The sequence below is a fragment of the Schistocerca americana genome, chromosome 10 (genome assembly GCF_021461395.2).
Source record: "Schistocerca americana isolate TAMUIC-IGC-003095 chromosome 10, iqSchAmer2.1, whole genome shotgun sequence".
Lineage (NCBI taxonomy): Eukaryota > Metazoa > Arthropoda > Insecta > Orthoptera > Acrididae > Schistocerca > Schistocerca americana.
This window is the reverse complement of record NC_060128.1, coordinates 109,429,152-109,452,723: the sequence shown is the minus strand read 5'-3', so window position 1 is coordinate 109,452,723 and position 23,572 is coordinate 109,429,152. Positions and strand designations below refer to the sequence as shown.

The 23,572-nt window shown below is 46.6% G+C and overlaps 2 non-coding genes across 2 annotated transcripts; one reads left to right on the top strand and one right to left on the bottom strand.

Annotated features, from left to right (window-relative positions):
• Positions 1–13,728: 13,728 nt before the first annotated feature.
• Trnat-ugu lies at positions 13,729–13,803 on the bottom strand. The gene has a single exon. It is a non-coding gene; the product is annotated as a tRNA-Thr (tRNA).
• A 5,060-nt stretch (positions 13,804–18,863) lies between these two features.
• On the top strand, positions 18,864–18,936 carry Trnat-agu. The gene has a single exon. It is a non-coding gene; the product is annotated as a tRNA-Thr (tRNA).
• The last annotated feature ends 4,636 nt before the right edge of the window (positions 18,937–23,572 follow it).

Genomic DNA, 23,572 nt, shown 5'->3' with positions numbered 1-23,572 from the left:
CGGAGCGTTACGCTGTTCTCCAGGCTGTCCACTACATCCGCCGCCATCAGCGGATACAGTACGTTATCTGCTCAGATTCTCTCAGCTCTCTCCTCAGTCTCCAAGCTCTTTACCCTGTGCACCCTCTGGTCCACCGGATTCAGGACTGTCTGCGCTTGCTCCACCTGGGGGGCGTCTCGGTGGCGTTCCTCTGGCTCCCAGGACACGTTGGTATCTGTGGGAATGAGGCGGCCGATATTGCGGCCAAGGCTGCAGTCTCTCTTCTTCGGCCAGCTATTCAATCGATTCCCTTCGCCGATCTACGGAGCGTTTTATGTCGTCGTGTTGTTCATTTATGGCACGCACATTGGTCGACACTTCCCCATAATAAATTGCGGGACGTGAAAGCTCTTCCTTGCGCTTGGACCTCTTCCTCCCGAACGCGTCGTCGGGAGGAGGTAATTTTGACTAGACTCCGGATAGGGCACTGTCTTTTTAGCCATCGACATCTTTTAAGCGGCGATCCTCCCCCACTCTGTCCCCACTGCTCTGAGCTGTGGACGGTAAGACGCCTTTTAATTGAGTGCCCCTATTTTAATCAGTTACGCTCCCGTCTACAGCTATCGCTTGATATATCGTCGATTTTAGCAGATGACACGCGCTCAGCCGATCGCGTTCTCGAGTTTATTAGTGCCAGTGAAATGACGTCAGTCATTTGAAGCTTTTTTTGGGGACAACCACCCCTTTCTGTAGTGGATTTTTAAGCCTTCCTTCTGCTTTTCGTTTCTCCAATTTTATGACTTTCGTTCCCATTGCCGCTAGTTTCCATTTTCGGTCTTTTACTGTTTCCTAAGTCACGGACCGGGCGCTAATGACCATGGCAGTTTTGCGCCCTAAAACCAAAACAAACAAAACAAACAAACAAACAAAGGCCTGACTCCTATACAACACCTTTGGGATGTTTTCGAACACCGACTTCGTGACAGGCCTCACAGACCGACACCGATACCTCTCCTCAGTGCAGCAGTCCGGGAACAATAGGCTGGTATTCCCCAAGAAACCCTCCAGCACCTGATTGAACATGTGCCCGCGAGAGTGGAAGCTGTCACCACAGCTAAGACTGGGCCAACACCATACTGAATTTGCAGCATTACAGGTGGAGTGTACTGGGAACTTGTAAGACGTTTTCAGCCAGGTGTCCGGATACTTTTGATCACATGGTGTTCCTTTGTTACCGAGTCACGCGCCCGCAACGCAACCAGGCGGCATACGACGTTGCGATGGACAGTGGTCATAATGTTGCGGGTTATCGCTGTACTTTTCCTTGTCTTCAAAGTACATTTCAATAAATGTGTCAATTTGATGTGATTCCGTAGATTTTTGCGGCGTCTTATACACTACTGGAAATGGAAAAAAGAACACATTGACACCGGTGTGTCAGACCCACCATACTTGCTCCGGACACTGCGAGAGGGCTGTACAAGCAATGATCACACGCACGGCACAGCGGACACACCAGAAACCGCGGTGTTGGCCGTCGAATGGCGCTAGCTGCGCAGCATTTGTGCACCGCCGCCGTCAGTGTCAGCCAGTTTGCCGTGGCATACGGAGCTCCATCGCAGTCTTTAACACTGGTAGCATGCCGCGACAGCGTGGACGTGAACCGTATGTGCAGTTGACGGACTTTGAGCGAGGGCGTATGGTGGGCATGCGGGAGGCCGGGTGGACGTACCGCCGAATTGCTCAACACGTGGGGCGTGAGGTCTCCACAGTACAGCGATGTTGTCGCCAGTGGTCGGCGGAAGGTGCACGTGCCCGTCGACCTGGGACCGGACCGCAGCGACGCACGGATGCACGCCAAGACCGTAGGATCCTACGCAGTGCCGTAGGGGACCGCACCGCCACTTCCCAGCAAATTAGGGACACTGTTGCTCCTGGGGTATCGGCGAAGGACCATTCGCAACCGTCTCCATGAAGCTGGGCTACGGTCCCGCACACTGTTAGGCCGTCTTCCGCTCACGCCCCAACATCGTGCAGCCCGCCTCCAGTGGTGTCGCGACAGGCGTGAATGGAGGGACGAATGGAGACGTGTCGTCTTCAGCGATGAGAGTCGCTTCTGCCTTGGTGCCAATGATGGTCGTATGCGTGTTTGGCGCCGTGCAGGTGAGCGCCACAATCAGGACTGCATACGACCGAGGCACACAGGGCCAACACCCGGCATCATGGTGTGGGGAGCGATCTCCTACACTGGCCGTACACCACTGGTGATCGTTGAGGGGACACTGAATAGTGCACGGTACATCCAAACCGTCATCGAACCCATCGTTCTACCATTCCTAGACCGGCAAGGGAACTTGCTGTTCCAACAGGACAATGCACGTCCGCATGTATCCCGTGCCACCCAACGTGCTCTAGAAGGTGTAAGTCAACTACCCTGGCCAGCAAGATCTCCGGATCTGTCCCCCATTGAGCATGTTTGGGACTGGATGAAGCGTCGTCTCACGCGGTCTGCACGTCCAGCACGAACGCTGGTCCAACTGAGGCGCCAGGTGGAAATGGCATGGCAAGCCGTTCCACAGGACTACATCCAGCATCTCTACGATCGTCTCCATGGGAGAATAGCAGCCTGCATTGCTGCAAAAGGTGGATATACACTGTACTAGTGCCGACATTGTGCATGCTCTGTTGCCTGTGCCTATGTGCCTGTGGTTCTGTCAGTGTGATCATGTGATGTATCTGACCCCAGGAGTGTGTCAATAAAGTTTCCCCTTCCTGGGACAATGAATTCACGGTGTTCTTGTTTCAATGTCCAGGAGTGTATGTTTATTCTCTTCACGGGTATGCTGCTGTATATGATCGTTTTCACTACACGATATTTCGACGATTCATCTGGCCGCCATCTTGATACGCCCTTCCTTGAGACAATGTTCGGTCTGAAAAATCTGACGTAGCCGAACGTTGTTTCAATGAAGGGCATAACATGTCATTTAAAGAGACGCAAATTATTGCTCCGGCTTCTCACTATCTGCTCAAGGAATCCATCGAAATACAATTATCTGATGACATTATTAATAGAGACAAAGGTTTTGCTTTAAGCAAGATGTATAAGCCTATTTTTTATGATACAAAACAACAACGATCTGGTTTTCGCCCCGGTACATCTTAATTTGCGATTTATCACTTTTGCCAGCTTCTGCCGCAGCACCCGTGGCGCTGCAATTCTTCGTTTCGTAGGGGGTGTAGCGTCGATAGTTACGATGCCGCGACGCTCTCGTAAGTTGGCACTACGAGAGAAGACTACGTCGAAAACAGCGCCCTCTGGCCGACACTGTGGAGCTCAGGGAGTGCCGTCTTGATTTTCGGCCCATCTCATCAAGAGCAGACGGCCTGGAAATATCGCTTCTACTACCGACTGGGCTAGCTTGCTATCGAGACTTTGTGTTAGTTACAAGGTGCATTCAAGTTCTAAGGCCTCCGATTTTTTTTCTAATTGACTACTCACCCGAAATCGATGAAACTGGCGTTACTTCTCGACGTAATCGCCCTGCAGACGTACACATTCTTCACAACGCTGACGCCATGATTCCATGGCAGCTTCGAAGGCTTCTTTAGGAGTCTGTTTTGACCACCGGAAAATAGCTGAGGCAATAGCAGCACGGCTGGTGAATGTGCGGCCACGGAGAGTGTCTTTCATTGCTGGAAAAAGCCAAAAGTCACTAGGAGCCAGGTCAGGTGAGTAGGGAGCATGAGGAATCATTTCAAAGTTGTTATAACGAAGAAACTGTTGCGTAACGTTAGCTCGATGTGCGGGTGCGTTGTCATGGTGAAACAGCACACACGCAGCCCTTCCCTGACGTTTTTGTTGCAGTGCAGGAAGGAATTTGTTCTTCAAAACATTTTCGTAGGATGCACCTGTTACCGTAGTGCCATTTGGAACGCAATGGGTAAGAATTACGCCCTCGCTGTCCCAGAACATGGACACCATCATTTTTTCAGCACTGGCGGTTACCCGAAATTTTTTTGGTGGCGGTGAATCTGTGTGCTCCGATTGAACTGACTGGCGCTTTGTTTCTGGATTGAAAAATGGCATCCACGTCTCATCCATTGTCACAACCGACAAAAAGAAAGTCCCATTCATGCCGTCGTTGCGCGTCAACATTGCTCGGCAACATGCCACACGGGCGGCCGTGTGGTCGTCCGTCAGCATTCGTGGCACCCACCTGGATGACACTTTTCGGATTTTCAGGTCGTCATGCAGGATCGTGTGCACAGAACCCACAGAAATGCCAGCTCTGGAGGCGATCTGTTCAACAGTCATTCGGCGATCCCCCAAAACAATTCTCTCCACTTTCTCGATCGTGTCGTCAGACTGGCTTGTGCGAGCCTGAGGTTGTTTCGGTTTGTTGTCACACGATGTTCTGCCTTCATTAAACTGTCGCACCCACGAACGCACTTTCGACACATCCATAACTCCATCACCACATGTCTCCTTCAACTGCCGATGAATTTCAATTGGTTTCACACCACGCAAATTCAGAAAACGAATGATTGCACGCTGTTCAAGTAAGGAAAACGTCGCCATTTTAAGTATTTAAAACAGTTCTTATTCTCGCCGCTGGCGGTAAAATTCCATCTGCCGTACGGTGCTGCCATCTCTGGGACGTATTGACAATGAACGTGGCCTCATTTTAAAACAATGCGCATGTTTCTATCTCTTTCCAGTCCGGAGAAAAAAAATCGGAGGTCTTAGTACTTAAATGCACCTTGTACATTCAGTTAATGTCTGGACAGCAACGAGTAGTTGTTAGTTTAAAGGTTATACAGAACAGTCATCCTTATTTCACATCCTCGCCAAAATTATGTATGCATTTGATATTTAGTTGTGTTTTTGACTCTATTAAGAGTGTTGAAGTTACGTGCAGTACCGAAGTGCTTCACCTCTCCTGTTATTACTCGCTTCCTTTACTCGGCCTATATTACAGAAGCACAGGAGCAGACCCACGCACCGCCTATCCAGGCGGGATACAAAAGGGGGCAGCTCTTCCGCTTGTCGCTCAGGCGTAGTGGCCTGGACCCAGGGTATATTCATTCAGTTCCGGCGTGATTGCGTACACAGCGATCACACCTGAAGATGGCGGCCAGATGGATCGCCGAAATATCGTGTAGTGAATATCCGGCAGCATACCCGTGCAGAACATAAACGATATGCCAATTTGTTTGTCCTTTGTAATCCTATTACTCATTTACCCGCACTCTGCGTTAAGAGTAGCTCGTCTTTTAAAATTACACGGAAAGAGAAGAGAAAGGCTATCCGAAACTTTCTTTCAGACATCTTGTATCAAGTGTAAATGGCAATGATTTCGTGACTAGTGTGGGAGGTGTAGAAAAAAAATGATAGTGTTGTCATGTTGTATCTACGAACGGAGGAGGAGAGAGACTACAAGCAGCCCCTGTGGAGCACCTGTAGTTATTTCCGCTCGCCGCGGTTCGTTAGCAGTTTGAAGTGCGGGTCGCACATCCGGCATTAGAGAGACCTACCCTACAGACAGAGGCGCTCTCTATTTTGCCGCCCCCCTCTCCCCCCCCCCCCCCCCCCCCCCCCCCCCCGCCACCCTGTCACCACCTCTGCCTGGGTCGCAGGGCGGAAGCTCTCTGCGCGCGGCGATATTAAATTTCCTCATCTCGCCGGCCTGCGCCAGTGTACACCAGAAACGCGCTGCCGCCCCTAAAACCTCCCCCCTCCGCCCCTGCCTCCCGCTCGTGCTTCGGCTTTGCTGCCGCCGTAATGAAGTCAACCTGGCTGTCTGGTCCGCGGAAGAGGGCCGGGCCGGTGTAATTTAAAGGCTCTGCTCCAGTGGACGACCAGAACTGCGGTCTGGACCATCCGAGAGGAATGCGCGCAACAGGAGTGTTTGCATTGTGGGCGGTCTAGACCTGAACAGGAAGCCCCCATCTAAATCTGCAGGGCTCGGACAAAAACACACGAAAACATTATTATGGCTAATATTGTATATGGAAATCGTTTGCACTGAAAACAGCTTCCACTTGTCGTGGAATGCATAAATATAGGTCCTGTATGCATTTCAAGAGAATCGTACCAGGGTGCGACAGGATGTGTACGTTACGAGGTGCGACAATATATGTAAATGACCTAGTAGATAGTGTCGGAAGTTCCATGCTGCTTTTCGCGAACGTTGCTGTAGTATACAGAGAAGTTGCAGCATTAGAAAATTGCAGCGAAATGCAGGAAGATCTGCAGCGGATAGGCACTTGGACCAGGGAATGGCAACTGACCCTTAACATAGACAAATGTAATGTATTGCGAATACGTAGAAAGAAGGATCCTTTATTGTATGATTATATGATAGCGGGACAAACACTGGTAGCAGTTACTTCTGTAAACTATCTGGGAGTATGCACACGTAACGATCTGAAGTAGAGTGATCATATTAAATTACTTGTTGGTAAGGCGGGTGCCAGGTTGAGATTCATTGGGAGAGTCCTTAGAAAATGTAGTCCATCAACAAAGGAGGTGGCTGACAAAACACTCGTTCGACCTATACTTGAGTATTGCTCATCGATGTGCGATCCGTGCCGGGTCGGGTTGACAGAGGAGATAGAGAAGATCCAAAGAAGAGCGGCGCGTTTCGTCACAGGGTTATTTGGTAAGCGTGATAGCGTTACGGAGATGTTTAGCAAACTCGAGTGGCAGACTCTGCAAGAGAGGCGTTCTGCATCGCGGTGTAGCTTGCTGTCCAGGTTTCGAGAGGGTGCGTTTCTGGATGAGGTATCGAATATGTTGCTTCCCCCTACTTATACCTCCCGAGGAGATCACGAATGTAAAATTAGAGAGATTAGAGCGCGCACGGAGGCTTTCCGGAAGTCGTTCTTCCCGCGAACCATACGCGACTGGAACAGGAAAGGGAGGTAATGACAGTAGCACGTAAAGTGCCCTCCGCCACACACCGTTGGGTGGATTGCGGAGTATAAATATAGATGTAGACGTAGACAATAAAGTAATGAGACTGATGTGCAAAAAAATGTTGCTTACTGTTTTAGTCAGGTTTAGTGATGTCCCCTTCGAAGTAGTTCCCTTCTGATCGTGCACATTTTTTCCAGCGCTTCTGCCATTGATGGAAGCATTTCTGGAACTCATCTTCTGTAATATCCTCCAAGGCCCTCGTCACAGCTTTTTGGACATCTTGTGTTGCTTGAAAATGGTGTCCCTTGACCGCCGTTTTGGAAATAGAAAAAAGTCGCACAGAGCGATATCTGGTGAATAAGGTGGCTGTGGTAGTACTGAAATTTGTTTTGAGGTTAAAAATTGCTGTACTGACAGAGCAGTATGGGATGGCGCATTATCGTGATGCAGAATACAATTATCAGCAACTTTGGCACGGACACAAAGAACTTTTTTACGAAGTCTTTCTAAAATTCCTATGCAGTAATATTGACTAACTGCTTGTCCAGGAGCCACCCACTCGTTTCAAACAATTCCCTTGGAATCAAAGAAGCACACAAGCATGCATTTCACTTTTGAGTTTGACATGCAAGCTGTTTTTGGTCTCGCAGGTTCGAATCCTGTCTTGGACATGGATGTGTGTGATGTCCTTAGGTTAGTTAGGTTTAAGTAGTTCTAAGTTCTAGGGGACTGATGACCACAGATGTTAAGTCCCATAGTGCTCAGAGCCATTTTTTTTGTTTTTGGTCTGGGTGATTCGTCTGAGCACCACTGCGAACTTTGGCGTTTGGTCTCTGCATCGTACTGAAAAAAAAGCAACTTTCATCACCAGTGATAACACGGCTCACCAATTCTGGACTGATTTCCGTTTGCTCTAACAGATCGGCTACAACATTTTTCCGTGTTTCTCGCTGTTGTGGTGTGAGATTTTTGGGGACCGTTTTTGCGCAAATCTTTCTCATACGGAGATCTTCAGTTATTATTACACAAATCGTCTCTAGATTGATGTTCAGTTCTTTTGCAATCATTTTCACAGATTATCATCGATCAGATTGTACGAGTTCACGCACTCTCGCCAAGTTGACATCCGTCCGTCAGGCTGATGGTCGTCCACTGCGGTCTTAATCTTCAACATTCGCTCTGCCTTCACTAAACATTTTATGCCAAGGAAAAACTTGAGATCTTGACATAACCTCCTCTCCAAAAGCCTTCTGTAGCTCACCATAAGTTGTCGTCACTTTTTCACCCAATTTAACACAAAAAGAATTGGCATACCGTTGCACAATATTATGGAGTTCCATTTCCGTGACGAGACAAACACGTGTTAACTTATTACAGCACAACTCACGACTGAGGATTTGCATCGATGTGCCGCTTGGACTAGAAGCAGCTTATAGACCGAGCTCAAAGATATTGTGCCTACGCAAGCCTGCAGTGTTGCCACATCTTGCAAAGAAAATCAGTCTCATTACTTTATTGTCGCACCTCGTATACGTTCCAAAACGCGAGACTCTATGGTGCTCGTACCTCGGGTTCTGCTGCCAATAAAAAGGTAGGGTCAGGTCTTCTGGATACCCTCGGGCTACGGAGTACTTATACAGGGTTATTACAAATGATTGAAGCGATTTCACAGCTGTACAATAACTTTATTATATGAGATATTTTCACACATGCTTTGCACACACATACAAAAACTCAAAAAGTTTTTTTAGGAATTCACAAATGTTCGATATGTGCCCCTTTATTGATTCGGCAGACGTCAAGCCGATAATCAAGTTCCTCCCACACTCGGCGCAGCATGTCCCCATCAATGAGTTCGAAAGCATCGTTGATGCGAGCTCGCAGTTCTGGCACGTTTCTTGGTAGAGGAGGTTTAAACACTGAATCTTTCACATAACCCCACAGAAAGAAATCGCATGGGGTTAAGTCGGGAGAGCGTGGAGGCCATGACATGAATTGTTGATCATGATCTCCACCACGACCGATCCATCGGTTTTCCAATCTCCTGTTTAAGAAATGCTTCTGCTTTAGCCTTTTCCGTAAGATTTTCCAAACCGTCGGCTGTGGTACGTTTAGCTCCCTGCTTGCTTTATTCGTCGACTTCTGCGGGCTAGGCGTGAAACTTGCCCGCACGCGTTCAACCATTTCTTCGCTCACTGCAGGCCGACCCGTTGATTTCACCTTACAGAGGCATCCAGAAGCTTTAAACTGCGCATACCATCGCCGAATGGAGTTAGCAGTTGGTGGATCTTTGTTGAACTTCGTCCTGAAGTGTCGTTGCACTGTTATGACTGACTGATGTGAGTGCATTTCAAGCACGACATACACTTTCTCGGCTCCTGTCGCCATTTTGTCTCACTGCGCTCTCGAGCGCTCTGGCGGCAGAAACCTGAAGTGCGGCTTCAGCCGAACAAAACTTTATGAGTTTTTCTACGTATCTGTAGTGTGTCGTGACCATATGTCAATGAATGGAGCTACAGGGAATTTATGAAATCGCTTCAATCATCTGTAATAACCCTGTATAATCAACACAAGCATTTCTTTGAGTCACTATACTACGAGGTTCATTCAAATGAAACCTGGTCAGTGCGTCTACCTGTGCCTTACACGTAAGGTGGCACCACGAACTGCGGGTATGGTGGCGCCATCTGTTAATAGAGAGAGTGACGCGTGCGCACCATCTGATGTTGCATAGCGCCAGTGAGGTTTCACGCTGAAGAGAAAGTGGTCACACGAGTTATCGTCCACTGCCGAACATGCAGGCGTGTAAGAAGGAACAAAGAGGAGTGATTCGATTTTTGGCGGCGGACGGATTTGGAGGCCGTGAAATGTATCGACGGATGAAGGCTGTGTACGGTGAGTACAGTCTGAGTCGTTCAGGTGCGGTGGAATGACGCAAACGATTCCTTGAGGGGCGCGAGTTACTGGAAGACGACATTCCAGCAATTTCGGTGGGGAACGCTGGAACCTGCACTGTACAGTCGCGACCTTTCACCATGTGACTTTCACGGGACCTCCGGCTATTCGCAATCGATTTGCAACGGACGACGAAATGTGTGACTGAATCCAGGCCCGGATCCGACAGCTTGTTCCAGGATCGAATCGACCGGCTAGTGTCGCAATGGGATAAATGTGCCAACAGTTCTGGCGACTATTTTTGAGTATGCGTACTGTGTATAACTACATTTTCGAGTTAATTAAATCGTTACCGTTACTTTACACTAGTGACCGGGTTGCATTTGAATGCCTCATATTGTAGTACTGAAGCACATGTATTTCTTTTCTTTTTTGCTTGTACAATCCCGTGTAAGGTGTAAAATTACTTTTGTGTTATTCAAGTTTCACGCATGTAAAGTACGACGGTCATTCAGTAACAAAAGAAACAAATTGGTTTATAGGAAAAAACATTAATTTTTACAAAACAGTACTTATCCTACTTTTCGACATAATCCTCTTGAACATTCATGCACTTGTTCCAATGGGCTACAACCGTTTTTATTCCGGCTGCAAAGAACTCTTTATCTCGATGTTTGAACCAATTTCCCACAAACTTCTTCACGTCCTCATTGTCCTGTAACCTCTTCCCACGTAATGCCTCCTTCAGTGCACCAAACAAATGGTAATCACTAGGTGCTAAATCAGGACTGTAAGGGGGATGAGGCAGTACTTCCCAGCCCATTTTGGTGATGGTTTCACGGGTAGTTGAGCTATATGAGGACGTGCGTTATCTTGCTGGAGAATCACACCTCTCCTCTGAGATCCACGACGTCTCTCTCTCATGGCTGGCTTCACCTTGTTTAAAAGCAAATCCAAGCAGTATTGGCTGTTCATTGTACGCAGCTCTTAGAGATAATCACAAAAAACTGGGCCTTCAGCATCCCAAAACAACGTCAACATGAATTTTCCTGCTCATGCTTGGGATTTGAATTTTTTCTTGACAGGTGAATTGGTGTGCTTCCACTCGATGCTTTGTCTTTTTGATTCTGGCTCGTAACAGTGAACCCAAGTTTCATCAGAAGTTAAAATTTTTTTTAGCAAGTGCTCACCTTCTGTTTCATAACGTTCCTTTAGCTCTGTGCAGACTCTCAAACTTCTTTCCTTTTGCAGCCGCGTCAGTTCCTTTAGGACCCATCTTGCCCATGTTTTGCGGTACTTCAGCTTGTTACAGATAATCTTATGAACTGTACCAGTACTAACTTGAACCTTATCGACTATCATTTCCACAGTCACATGGTGGTCGGCACGAATAATGTCATCAGTTCTACTTTCAAGTGAGTCAGTTGAAAAATGGTTCAAATGGCTCTGAGCACTATGGGACTTAACATCTGTGGTCATCAGTCCCCTAGAACTTAGAACTACTTAAACCTAACTAACCTAAGTGTTGTGACTTGGCAAGACAGCCAAGCCACTATGAGAGGAAGCCGAAAGGCACGCGTTTAAGCTCACGCAGGCTGGCGTGAGGTCTGGAACAGTTAAGGGAATTTATAGTAGCAAAGAACGTAAATAACTGCTGGAATACTTAACTTTAATTCATAATTGGTGAACATCGGTCTGACGGTACATGCATCACAAGATAAACAGCAAATGATAATGGCGCCTTGCTAGGTCGTAGCAAATGACGTAGCTGAAGGCTATGCTAACTATCGTCTCGGCAAATGAGAGCGTAATTTGTCAGTGAACCATCTCTAGCAAAGTCGTCTGTACAACTGGGCGAGTGCTAGGAAGTGTCTCTAGACCTGCCGTGTGGCGGCGCTCGGTCTGCAATCACTGACAGTGGCGACACGCGGGTCCGACGTATACTAACGGACCGCGGTCGGTTTAAAGGCTACCACCTAGCAAGTGTGGTGTCTGGCGGTGACACCACACTAAGGACATCACACACATCCATGCCCGAGGCAGGATTCGAACCTGCGACCGAGCGAGTTGAAACTGCAACTGGTCGGCCAGAACGGTTTTCGTCAGTCACTGAGTCGCCACCATTTTTGAACTGCTCTACTCATTTATAAAAAGTTGCACGATTCATACAACCATGGCCGCGCGGTGTAGCCGCGCGTTCTTAGGCGTCTTGTCACGGTCCGCGCGGCTCCCACAGTCGGAGGTTCGAGTCCTCCCTCGGGGATGTGTGTGTGTTGTCGTTAGCGTAAGTTAGTTGAAGTTAGATTAAGTAGTGTGTAAGCTTAGGGACCGATAACCTCAGCAGTTTGGTCCCATAGGAACTTAAGAAAAAAAATTACACAATGGTAACATGTATCCATGTATACCTGTTGGACATCGAGTACATGTGAAACAAAGCTATGAAAACCTAGAAGTAGTGCTAAATAAAATAGGCCATTCTGGTCATAGTTGGATGATATGTGGGGATCTAAAAGTAACACGCATGCTCCTTGGTCAGCAAGGTGGCTTTAGCAAATCTCCATGTTTCGTGTGTGAATGTGTAAGTAGGTTGTTTAGGTTTTTATGTTGGTAACGCCATGTAGCGCTCTATATGAAAATCACTGGCTGTGCTGTGTGGAGTCTGTGGCTGGTTTGCATTGTTTTTTGCTATTGTAGTGTTGGGCAGCTGGATGTTAACAGCGGGGTAGCGTTGCGCAAGTTGGAGGTGAGCCGCCAGCAGCGGTGGATGTGGGGAGAGAAATGGCGGAGTTTTGAGAGCGGATGATCTGGACGTGTGTCCATCAGAGACAGTAAATTTATAAGACTGGATGTCATGAACTGCTATATATATATATATTATGACTTTTGAACACTATTAAGGTAAATACATTGATTGTTCTTTATCAAAATCTTTCATTTGCTATGCCTATCGGTAGTTAGTGACTTCAGTAGTTTGAATCTTTTATTTAGCTGGCAGTATTGGCGCTCGCTGTATTGCAGTAATTTGAGTAACGAAGATTTTTGTGAGGTAAGTGGTTTATGAAGGGTATAGGTTATTGTTAGTCAGGGCCATTCTTTTGTAGGGATTATTAAAAGTCAGATTGCGTTGCGCTAAAAATATTGTGTGTCAGTTTAGTGTTGATCAGAATAGGTAAAGAGCGAAATGTCTGAGTACGTTCAGTTCTGCACAGCTGTTTGAAAATCAGATAACGTAAGGGGTTTATCAGCCCAGTAATTAATTAATTTTTCTAAGGGGACGTTTCAAATGATCCAAAAAACCTACTCCTACCAGCTCTACATATAAAGTTAGGTGTAATGAAACAGTTTATAAAGTCTTTACCCAAAGATGGACCATGTTTTAAGTATCTCTGCCAAAAGTTTCCACACGTTTCAGAAGCTAAACTAAAAGAAGGCGTCTTTGTCAGACCTGACATTCGAAAATTGATGTTTGATGTTAACTTTGAATCCACAATGACCTTAAATGAGAAAGAAGCATGGCTGTCGTACAAACAAGTCGTTACAAAGTCCTTAGGACATGAAAAAGGCCTAGAATATGTTTTTATTATAGCTACAATGTTAAAGAAGTTTAAAACTTTAGGATGTTTAAGGAGCCTGAAAGTACACTTTTGGAACAGTCACCTTGATTACTTCCCTGACAATATGCGAGACGTTAATGAGGAGCGAGGAGAGAGTTTTCACCAGGACATTAAAGTGATGGAAAAACGCTACCAAGGCAGCTGGAACACCAACATGATGGGGGACTACTATTGGCCTATATGAAGGTAGTACCTGTTCCCGAAAGAACAGATACCATTTATGACCGTGCAGCTTCACTAGAATAAAATGATAGTGAAATCGAAACCCTACCTGCAATCAGGCGTTGATATACTTCATTGGGGACAGTTGAAAATGTGTGCCCCGACCGGGACTCGAACCCGGGACCTCCTGCTTACATGGCAGACGCTCTATCCACTTGAGCCACCGAGTGCACAGAGGATAGTGCCCCTTCAGGGACTTATCCCTTGCACGCTCCCCGTGAGACCCACATTCCCAACATGTCCACACCACTACATTCGTAGTGCTCCTTAGAGATGTTTAACCATCACATTCATTACTCGTGGCAGCTTAATCTACCAACTCCCGTTGGGGCATAGCGTGTGCGTTCGCACAAGAAGGTCAATGGCCAAGTGGCCATATTTTAACTATATATGACGGTAGTATCTGTTCCCGAAAGAACAGATACCATTGATGACCGTGCAGATTCTCTAGAATGAAATGATAATTAAATCGACACCCTAGCTGGAAACAGGCGTTGTTATACATCATTGGAGACATTTTTAAAATGTGTGTCCCGATCGGGACTCGAACCCAGGATCTCCTGCTTACGTTTTCAACATGTCCCCAATGATGTATATGAACGCCTGTTTGCAGGTAGGGTGTCGATTTAATTATTATTTCACTACTGTTGGTCACTTCACCGAGAAGTTCAGGAAGCGACTCATCGTAGAAAAAGTTACACAGAAAGCTTCAAAGAGAAAAGAGAAAGAAAAAACAAACCAATTCCAGCTGGCAAGTGAAACATCTATTAACATATATCATTGTTTTAAGTAGCTTACTGTAAATACAAGTCATGCTTACGTTGTAAGAAAGCATTTCATTAATTTCCCCGTTTACCGTATAGCATTGGATTTTTATACTATATAGTAAAAAGCATATTGCTCGAAAACTATGAGTGATACAAAAACACTGAGGCTGTAATTGGATTCAGCCAGATAAACTAACAAGGTAAAGAAAGTTTTTTTAAAAAAGAATTTTCGTTGGCCAGTGATTAATTGCACAATCTAACACGAATTATTAAATTTATTTTTGCATTCATTTACAAAATAATGATACATTTTAGCGAAGATTCTTCTTTAGTCAAGAAAGTTTGTAAACTCTTTTCCTTCGTAAGCTCTTTGGAACATTGCGAATACCGCAGAATGTTAATACTAGTGGACAGGCCTCTGATGGAAGCAGACGAGTTTCTAATCTTGTCAGCAAAAATGTGAATTTATGTCCTGAAAACGACTGTGAAGTCGGTGTGATTTAGAAGAATGTGATAAAATAAAAGAAATTCATAGCAACAGATAATTCTTCATCAGTTATTAAGTCATCAGAAACCCACAGCGTCAAATCAAATTTTCAGCCGAAAGAATGTACCCCTAGACACAATAAGTGGAGCCAACAACAGCAAGTGGAGAAAATGAAGACAAGTAAAAAGTGTTTATTTAGTGTGTCTTACGCCTCTCGAAGTTTTTGAAACTAATGAAGACACTAAGACAAGTTTAATGGTGATGTGTGGGAGGGTAAGATTGCACCACGTTCGAATGCGCCAACGACCGACATAATGCAGTCGAAAGCTACGCAGAAAACTGTACCAACCACCACGGACATTTACACACTTGCAACGTACTGAGTACATTGCGTTGAACGTTCGTGGTCAGATAGAACAGGTAAGCCTGCAGGCGTGGCTAGCATCTGCTTTTACACTGAGCTGATACAGGGTGTTTCAAAAATGACCGGTATATTTGAAACGGCAATAAAAACTAAACGAGCAGCGATAGAAATACACCGTTTGTTGCAATATGCTTGGGACAACAGTACATTTTCAGGCGGACAAACTTTCGAAATTACATTAGTTACAATTTTCAACAACAGATGGCGCTGCAAGTGATGTGAAAGATATAGAAGACAACGTAGTCTGTGGGTGCGCCATTCTGTACGTCGTCTTTCTGCTGTAAGCGTGTGCTGTTCACAACGTGCAAGTGTGCTGTGGACAACATGGTTTATTCCTTAGAACAGAGGATTTTTCTGGTGTTGGAATTCCACCGCCTAGAACACAGTGTTGCTGCAACAAGACGAAGTTTTCAACGGAGGTTTAATGTAACCAAAGGACCTAAAAGCGATACAATAAAGGATCTGTTTGAAAAATTTCAACGGACTGGGAACGTGACGGATGAACGTGCTGGAAAGGTAGGGCGACCGCGTACGGCAACCACAGAGGGCAACGCGCAGTTAGTGCAGCAGGTGATCCAACAGCGGCCTCGGGTTTCCGTTCGCCGTGTTGCAGCTGCGGTCCAAATGACGCCAACGTCCACGTATCGTCTCATGCGCCAGAGTTTACACCTCTATCCATACAAAATTCAAACGCGGCAACCCCTCAGCGCCGCTACCATTGCTGCACGAGAGACATTCGCTAACGATATAGTGCACAGGATTGATGACGGCGATATGCATGTGGGCAGCATTTGGTTTACTGACGAAGCTTAGTTTTACCTGGACGGCTTCGTCAATAAACAGAACTGGCGCATATGGGGACCCGAAAAGCCCCATGTTGCAGTCCCATCGTCCCTGCATCCTCAAAAAGTACTGGTCTGGGCCGCCATTTCTTCCAAAGGAATCATTGGCCCATTTTTCAGATCCGAAACGATTACTGCATCACGCTATCTGGACATTCTTCGTGAATTTGTGGCGGTACAAACTGCCTTAGACGACACTGCGAACACCTCGTGGCTTATGCAAGATGGTGCCCGGCCACATCGCACGGCCGACGTCTTTAATTTCCTGAATGAATATTTCGATGATCGTGTGATTGCTTTGGGCTATCTGAAACATACAGGAGGCGGCGTGGATTGGCCTCCCTATTCGCCAGAAATGAACCCCTGTGACTTCTTTCTGTGGGGACACTTGAAAGACCAGGTGTACCGCCAGAATCCAGAAACAATTGAACAGCTGAAGCAGTACATCTCATCTGCATGTGAAGCCATTCCGCCAGACACGTTGTCAAAGGTTTCGGGTAATTTCATTCAGAGACTACGCCATATTATTGCTACGCATGGTGGATATGTGGAAAATATCGTACTATAGAGTTTCCCAGACCGCAGCGCCATCTGTTGTTGAAAATTGTAACTACTGTAATTTCGAAAGTTTGTCTGCCTGAAAATGTACTGTTGTCCCAAGCACATTGCAACAAACGGTGTATTTCTATCGCTGCTCGTTTAGTTTTTATTATCGTTTCAAATATACCGGTCATTTTTGAAACACCCTGTAAAAGTCACTGGGTACTCTCCTAATTTCGTGTCGGAGCTCCTTTTGCCCGCCGTAGTTCATCAACTCGACGTGGCAGGGACTAAAGAAGTCGTTGGACGTCCGCTGCAGGAATACTGAGCCATGTTGCTCTATAGCTCCCCATGATTCCGAAAGTGTTCCCAGTGCAGGATTTCTTGCATGAACTGATCTGATTATATAGATCTTAAATTAAATTTTCCCTGAGACATTTAAGTCTATGATAATGTTGAAAACTGAAGAAGTGAATTAAAACTTTTGCTGTGGTTGGGACTCGAACCCAGATCGTCCGCTTACTAGGCAGACATGCTGACCATTACACCACTGCACCATAACATTCACCTGTAATGCATCACTTCCCTATTATTTCCAATGGTGGGGTGCTATTCCAATGTCAGAGACCCCTGTTAATAAGGGGAGATGTGAATTGGAGTTCGTGTTGGGGAGGATATTTGACTTCGGTAGTTCATGCACATTCCATTAGAACTACTGATGGCCTTGGGAGAGCCAGTCATGACAAAACTCTACCATCTGGTGAGCAAGATGTATGAGACAGGCGAAATACCCACAGACTTCAAGAAGAATATAATAATTCCAATCCCAAAGAAAGCAGGTGTTGACAGATGTGAAAATTACCGAACTATCAGTTTAATAAGTCACAGCTGCAAAATACTAACGTGAATTCTTTACAGACGAATGGAAAAACTGGTAGAAGCGGACCTCGGGGAAGATCAGTTTGGATTCCGTAGAAATGTTGGAACACGTGAGGCAATACTAACCTTACGACTTATCTTAGAAGAAAGATTAAGAAAAGGCAAATCTACGTTTCTAGCATTTGTAGACTTAGAGAAAGCTTTTGACAATGTTAACTGGAATACTCTCTTTCAAATTCTGAAGGCGGCAGGGGTAAAATACAGGGAGCGAAAGGCTACTTACAATTTGTACAGAAACCAGATGGCAGTTATAAGAGTCGAGGGGCATGAAAGGGAAGCAGTGGTTGGGAAAGGAGTGAGACAGGGTTGTAGTCTGTCCCCGAAGTTATTCAATCTGTATATTGAGCAAGCAGTAACGGAAACAAAAGAAAAATTCGGAGTAGGTATTAAAATTCATGGAGAAGAAGTAAAAACTTTGAGGTTCGCCGATGACATTGTAATTCTGTCAGAGACAGCAAAGGACTTGGAAGAGCAGTTGAATGGAATGGACAGTGTCTTGAAAGGAGGATATAAGATGAACATCAAGAAAAGCAAAACAAGGATAATGGAATGTAGTCAAATTAAATCGGGCGATGCTGAGGGAATTAAATTAGGAAATGAGACACTTAAAGTAGTAAAGGAATTTTGCTATTTAGGGAGTAAAATAACTGATGATGGTCGAAGTAGAGAGGATATAAAATGTAGACTGGCAATGGCAAGGAAATCGTTTCTGAAGAAGAGAAATTTGTTAATATCGAGTATAGATTTAAGTGCCAGGAAGTCGTTTCTGAAAATATTTGTATGGAGTGTAGCCATGTATGGAAGTGAAACATGGACGATAACTAGTTTGGACAAGAAGAGAATAGAAGCTTTCGAAATGTGGTGCTACAGAAGAATGCTGAAGATAAGGTGGGTAGATCACGTAACTAATGAGGAGGTATTGAATAGGATTGGGGAGAAGAGAAGTTTGTGGCACAACTTGACTAGAAGAAGGGGTCGGTTGGTAGGACATGTTTTGAGGCATCAAGGAATCACAAATTTAGCATTGGAGGGCAGCTTGGAGGGTAAAAATCGTAGAGGGAGACCAAGAGATGACTACACTAAGCAGATTCAGAAGGATGTAGGTTGCAGTAGGTACTGGGAGATGAAGAAGCTTGCGCAGGATAGAGTAGCATGGAGAGCTGCATCAAACCAGTCTCAGGACTGAAGACCACAACAACAACAACAGTTCATGCAGCTCTGTTGACCATAATGCTGCGGTAGTGTAATGGTCAGCATGATTGCCCAGTAAGCAAGAAGACCTGGGTTCGAGCCCCAACTGCAGTACAAATTTTAATTCACTTCTTCAGCTTCCAACCTTATCGTGATCTGATTATGTCCAATAAACGTTCGGGTATTCATGTTGGGCGATTCGGGTGGCCAGGTAATTCCCTCGGAAAGTCCAGAATGTTCTTCAAACCAATCACGAACGATTGTGGCGCAGTTAGATGGCGCATCGCCATCCATAAAAATTCTTTCGTTGTTTGGGAACATCAAGTCCATGAACAGCTGCTAATGGCCTGAAAGTAGCTGAACGTAGCAGTTTCCAATCAATGATCGATTCACTTGGACCAGAGAACTCAGTCAGCATGTAAAAACAGCCCACATTACGAGCTGGAATCCAAAATTTTGGGGACTGGTGCTGCCATCTGGAAAGTAGGACTAGTAGATCTTTGCACCGCTAGGTGGCGAGAGCTGCATATCTGATGAGTCAGTGTGCGGAGTGGCATTCAGCTGGGAGGACGAGTTGCGTGTCCACAGTGATTTCCACAATGCTCTGTGTTTGGTGCATAGCGATTTTACGATGGATCCGCGAACATAACAGCGCGTGTGTATCAAATTCTGTGCGAATCTCGGGAAAAGTGCTACGGGGACCCTTGCAATGATTTAACAAGTGTTTGGGGGACAGAGCATGAGCTGTATGCGTGTGTATGAGTGGCATGCTCGGTTCAGGGCCGGCTGTACAGAGGTCGAAGATGATGCTCACACCCGAAGGCCCGTGAGCTGCACAAAGCCAGACATTGTTGCCAAACTTCAACAATTGGTTCGTGAGGATTGATGTCGAATCATTCAAGACCATGTGGATGAAGTGGGTATTGGTTATGAGACACATATCAACAAATGTTGTCTGATGAATTGGGCATGCATCTTGTCCATGAAAAATTTGTGCCAAGGATCTTGACTGCTGATCAAAAGTATTGAAGTGTGCACGGGCCTTCGTCAGACTGCATCTGATGATCCAACCTTCTTGTCACGGGTTATCACCGGCGATGAGAGCTGGTTTATAGTTATGACCCTGAGAGGAAGCAACAATCGTCCCAGTGGAAGAGCCCAGGCTCTCCAAGACCCAAAAAAGCGAGACAGGTGGAGAGCGAAGTGAAGAGCATGATCATCGTTTTCCTTGATACCAAGGGAATTGTGCACAAAGAATTTGTCCCACCCAACCAGACAGTGAATTCCGCGTACTACTGTGACTTTTGCGATGGCTCTGTGAAAACGTGCGGCGACGACAGCCGGAACGTTGGTGTCAAGGAAACTGGCTGCTGCATCACGACAACACGCCGTGTCACACGTCCTTGCTCACCAGGACCTTTTTGGAAAAAAACAACATGGCGGTTGTACCCCACCCAGCCGGCCGGAGTGGCCGACCGGTTCTAGGAGCTACACTCTGGAACCGCGCGACCGCTACGGTCGCAGTTTCGAATCCTGCTTCGTGCATGTATGTGTGTGAAGTCCTTAGGTTACTTAGGTTTAAGTAGTTCTCAGTTCTAGGGGACTGATGACCTCAGATGTAAAGTCCCATAGTGCTCAGAGCCATTTTTGAATACATCCAGCAAATAAATGAGGACTTAGGTTGCAAGTGCTACTCTGAGATGAAGAGGTTGCCACAGGAGAGGAATTCGTGGCGATGAAACCAGTCAGAAGACTGATGACCAAAAAAAAATTAAAGCGATACTACTCCTATATGTAAATATGAACATATCGCTAATCCACGATTTATGTCAGCTCAGTGTATCTTCAAGAACGAAGTGCGCGTCGATATCCGCATCCAGTGACTTCCACCAGCTAAGGATGACACGGCGGTCGGTCGGTGCCTTTTGGCTTTCCGGGAGGATGACACAGCGGTCGGTGGGAGCCTTTTGGCTTTCCGGGACACAGAGGTACAGTGTTTCTTCACGAACGCATTTCTCTAAGTGTTTCCATATTTCTGTGCAACTACTGTGGCTACATGTATGATGTACGCGGCTCGGGGTTAGTCCAACCTCGCAGGCCAGAGAACTGGAAGCAGATGTTCGGCCGATTACCGGAGGGCGGTCAGTCGTGTACACAGCGCAGCTCGCGGTCGATGGCTGGAGCTGTTTGCCCTCAAAGTCTGCCGGGAGATGCAGACGCGGCGGGCCGGAACATTTGTTTGGCCTGCGGTCTGCCGCGAGCAAAAGTCAACATCATCATCAGTCTCCGGTCCGGCGGGGCGATTCGCGAACCAGCCAGCCCTCACCCGCGCACCGGCCGCGATTAACTTCCCCCGGGAAAAACGGCAGGAGCACCAACACGAGAACAACACAAAGCCGACGCGACCTCATATCTCTGCATCGCGTTGTTACACTAAAATTGCTACACCACGAAGGTGACGTACTACAGACGCGAAATTTAACCGACAGGAAGAAGATGCTGTGATATACAAATGATTAGCTTTCCAGAGCATTCACGCAAGGTTGGCGCCAGTGGCGACACCTACAACGTGCTGACATGAAGAAAGTTTCCAAGCGATTTCTCAAACAGAAACAGCAGTTGACCGGCGTTGCCTGGTGAAACGTTGTTGTGATGCCTCGTGTAAGGAGGAGAAATGCGTACCATCACGTTTCCGACGTTGATAAAGGTCGGATTGTAACCTATCGCGATTGCGGTTTATCGTATCGCGACGTTGCTGTTCGCGTTGGTCGATTTCCAATGACTGATAGCAGAATATGGAATTGGTGGGTTCAGGAGCGTAATACGGAACGCCGTGCTGGATCCCAACGGCCTCGCATCACTAGCAGTCGAGATGACAGGCATCTTATCTGCCCGTCTGTAACGGATCGTGCAGCCACGCCTCGATCCCTGAGTCAACAAATGGGGACTGCAAGACGACAACCATCTGCACGAACAGTTCGACGACGTTTGCACCAGCACGGACTATCAGCTTGGAGACCGTGGCTGCGGTTACCCTTGACGCTGCATGACAGACAGGAGCGCCTGCGATGGTGTACTCGACGACGAACATGGGTGCACGAATGGCAAAACGTCATTTTTTCGGCTGAATCCAGGTTCTGTTTACAGGAACGTGATGGTGGCATCCATGTTTGGCGACATTGTGGTGAACACACATTGGATGCGTGTATTCGTCATCACCATACTGGCGTATCACCTGGCGTGATGGTGTGGGGTGCCACTCGCTACACGTCTCGATCACCTCTTGTTTGCATTGACGACACTTTGAACAGTGGACGATACATTTGAGATGTGTTACGACCCGTGACTGTACCCTTCATTCGATCCCTGCGATACCCTACATTTCAACAGGATAATGCACGACCGCATGTTGCAGGTGATGTACGGGCCTTTCTGGATACAGAAAATATTCGACTGCTGCCCTGGCCAGCACATTCTCCAGATCTCTCACCAATTGAAAACGTCTGGTCAATGGTGGCCGAGCAACTGGCTCGTCACAATACCGCAGTCACTACTCTTGATGAACTGTGGTATCGTGTTGAAGCTGCATGGGCAGCTGTACCTGTACACGCCATCCTAGCTCTGTTTGACTCAATGCCTAGGCGTATGAAGGCCGTTATTATGTCCAGAGGTGGTTGTTCTGGGTACTGATTTCTCAGGATCTATGCACCCAAACTGCTTGAAAATGTAATCACATGTCAGTTCTAGTATAATATATTTGTCCAATGAATACCCGTTTATCATCTGCATTTCTTCTTGGTGTAGCAATTTTTTTGACCAGTAGTGTATACTGTTGACTACACTGATGTCCAAAACTAAAGTGGGTGTTAAGCCCCCCTTACACGATGCGCGTAAACCGTATATTTATGCACCAGCGCCCCAAGCGTGAGTATCTGTAACCAGAGGCTGGTCCACGTAGATGTATTACACCAACCACGCGGAATAAACCAGGGTGAGTCAAATGGAAACTTTAAATATTTTTAAAATATAATTTATATTGCAGAAGTGGTACAAAGCCGTATCACTTTTCAACATCATTCCCCCCCCCCCTCTCCCCCCGCGCTCAATACAAGTCCTCCAGCGCTTACAAAGCTCATAAATTCGTCTAGAAAAAATTCTTTTGGTAGTCCGCGCAACCACTGATGCACCGCGTGGCGTACCTCTTCATCAGAACGGAACTGGTTTCCTCCCATTGCGTCTTTGAGTGGTCCAGACATATGGAAATTACTTGGGGTAAGGTCTGGTGAGTATGGTGAATGAGGAAGACACTCAAAATGCAGGTCTGTGATTGTTGCAACTGTGGTACGGGCAGTGTGGATCCTTGGATTGTCATGTTGCAAAAGGACACCTGCTGACAGCAATCCACGTCGCAGGCCGCAGATGATTTTTTAGGAGATCTGTGTGTGACGCACTGTTGACAGTGGTCCCTCTAGGCATGTAATGCTCCAAAATGACGCCATTTTCGCCCCGAAAGAGATTCAGCACAACCTTCCCTGCTGATGGTTCTGTTCGAAACTTCTTTCGATTTGGTGATGAGGAATGGCGCCATTCCTTGCTCGCTCTCTTCGTTTCCCGTTGGTGGAAGTGAACCCAGGTTTCGTCCCCAGTAACGATTCTTGCAAGGAAGCCATCACCTTCTCGTTCAAAGCGCCGAAGAAGTTCTTCACAAGCATCAACACGTCGTTCTCTCATTTCAGGACTCAGCTGCCGT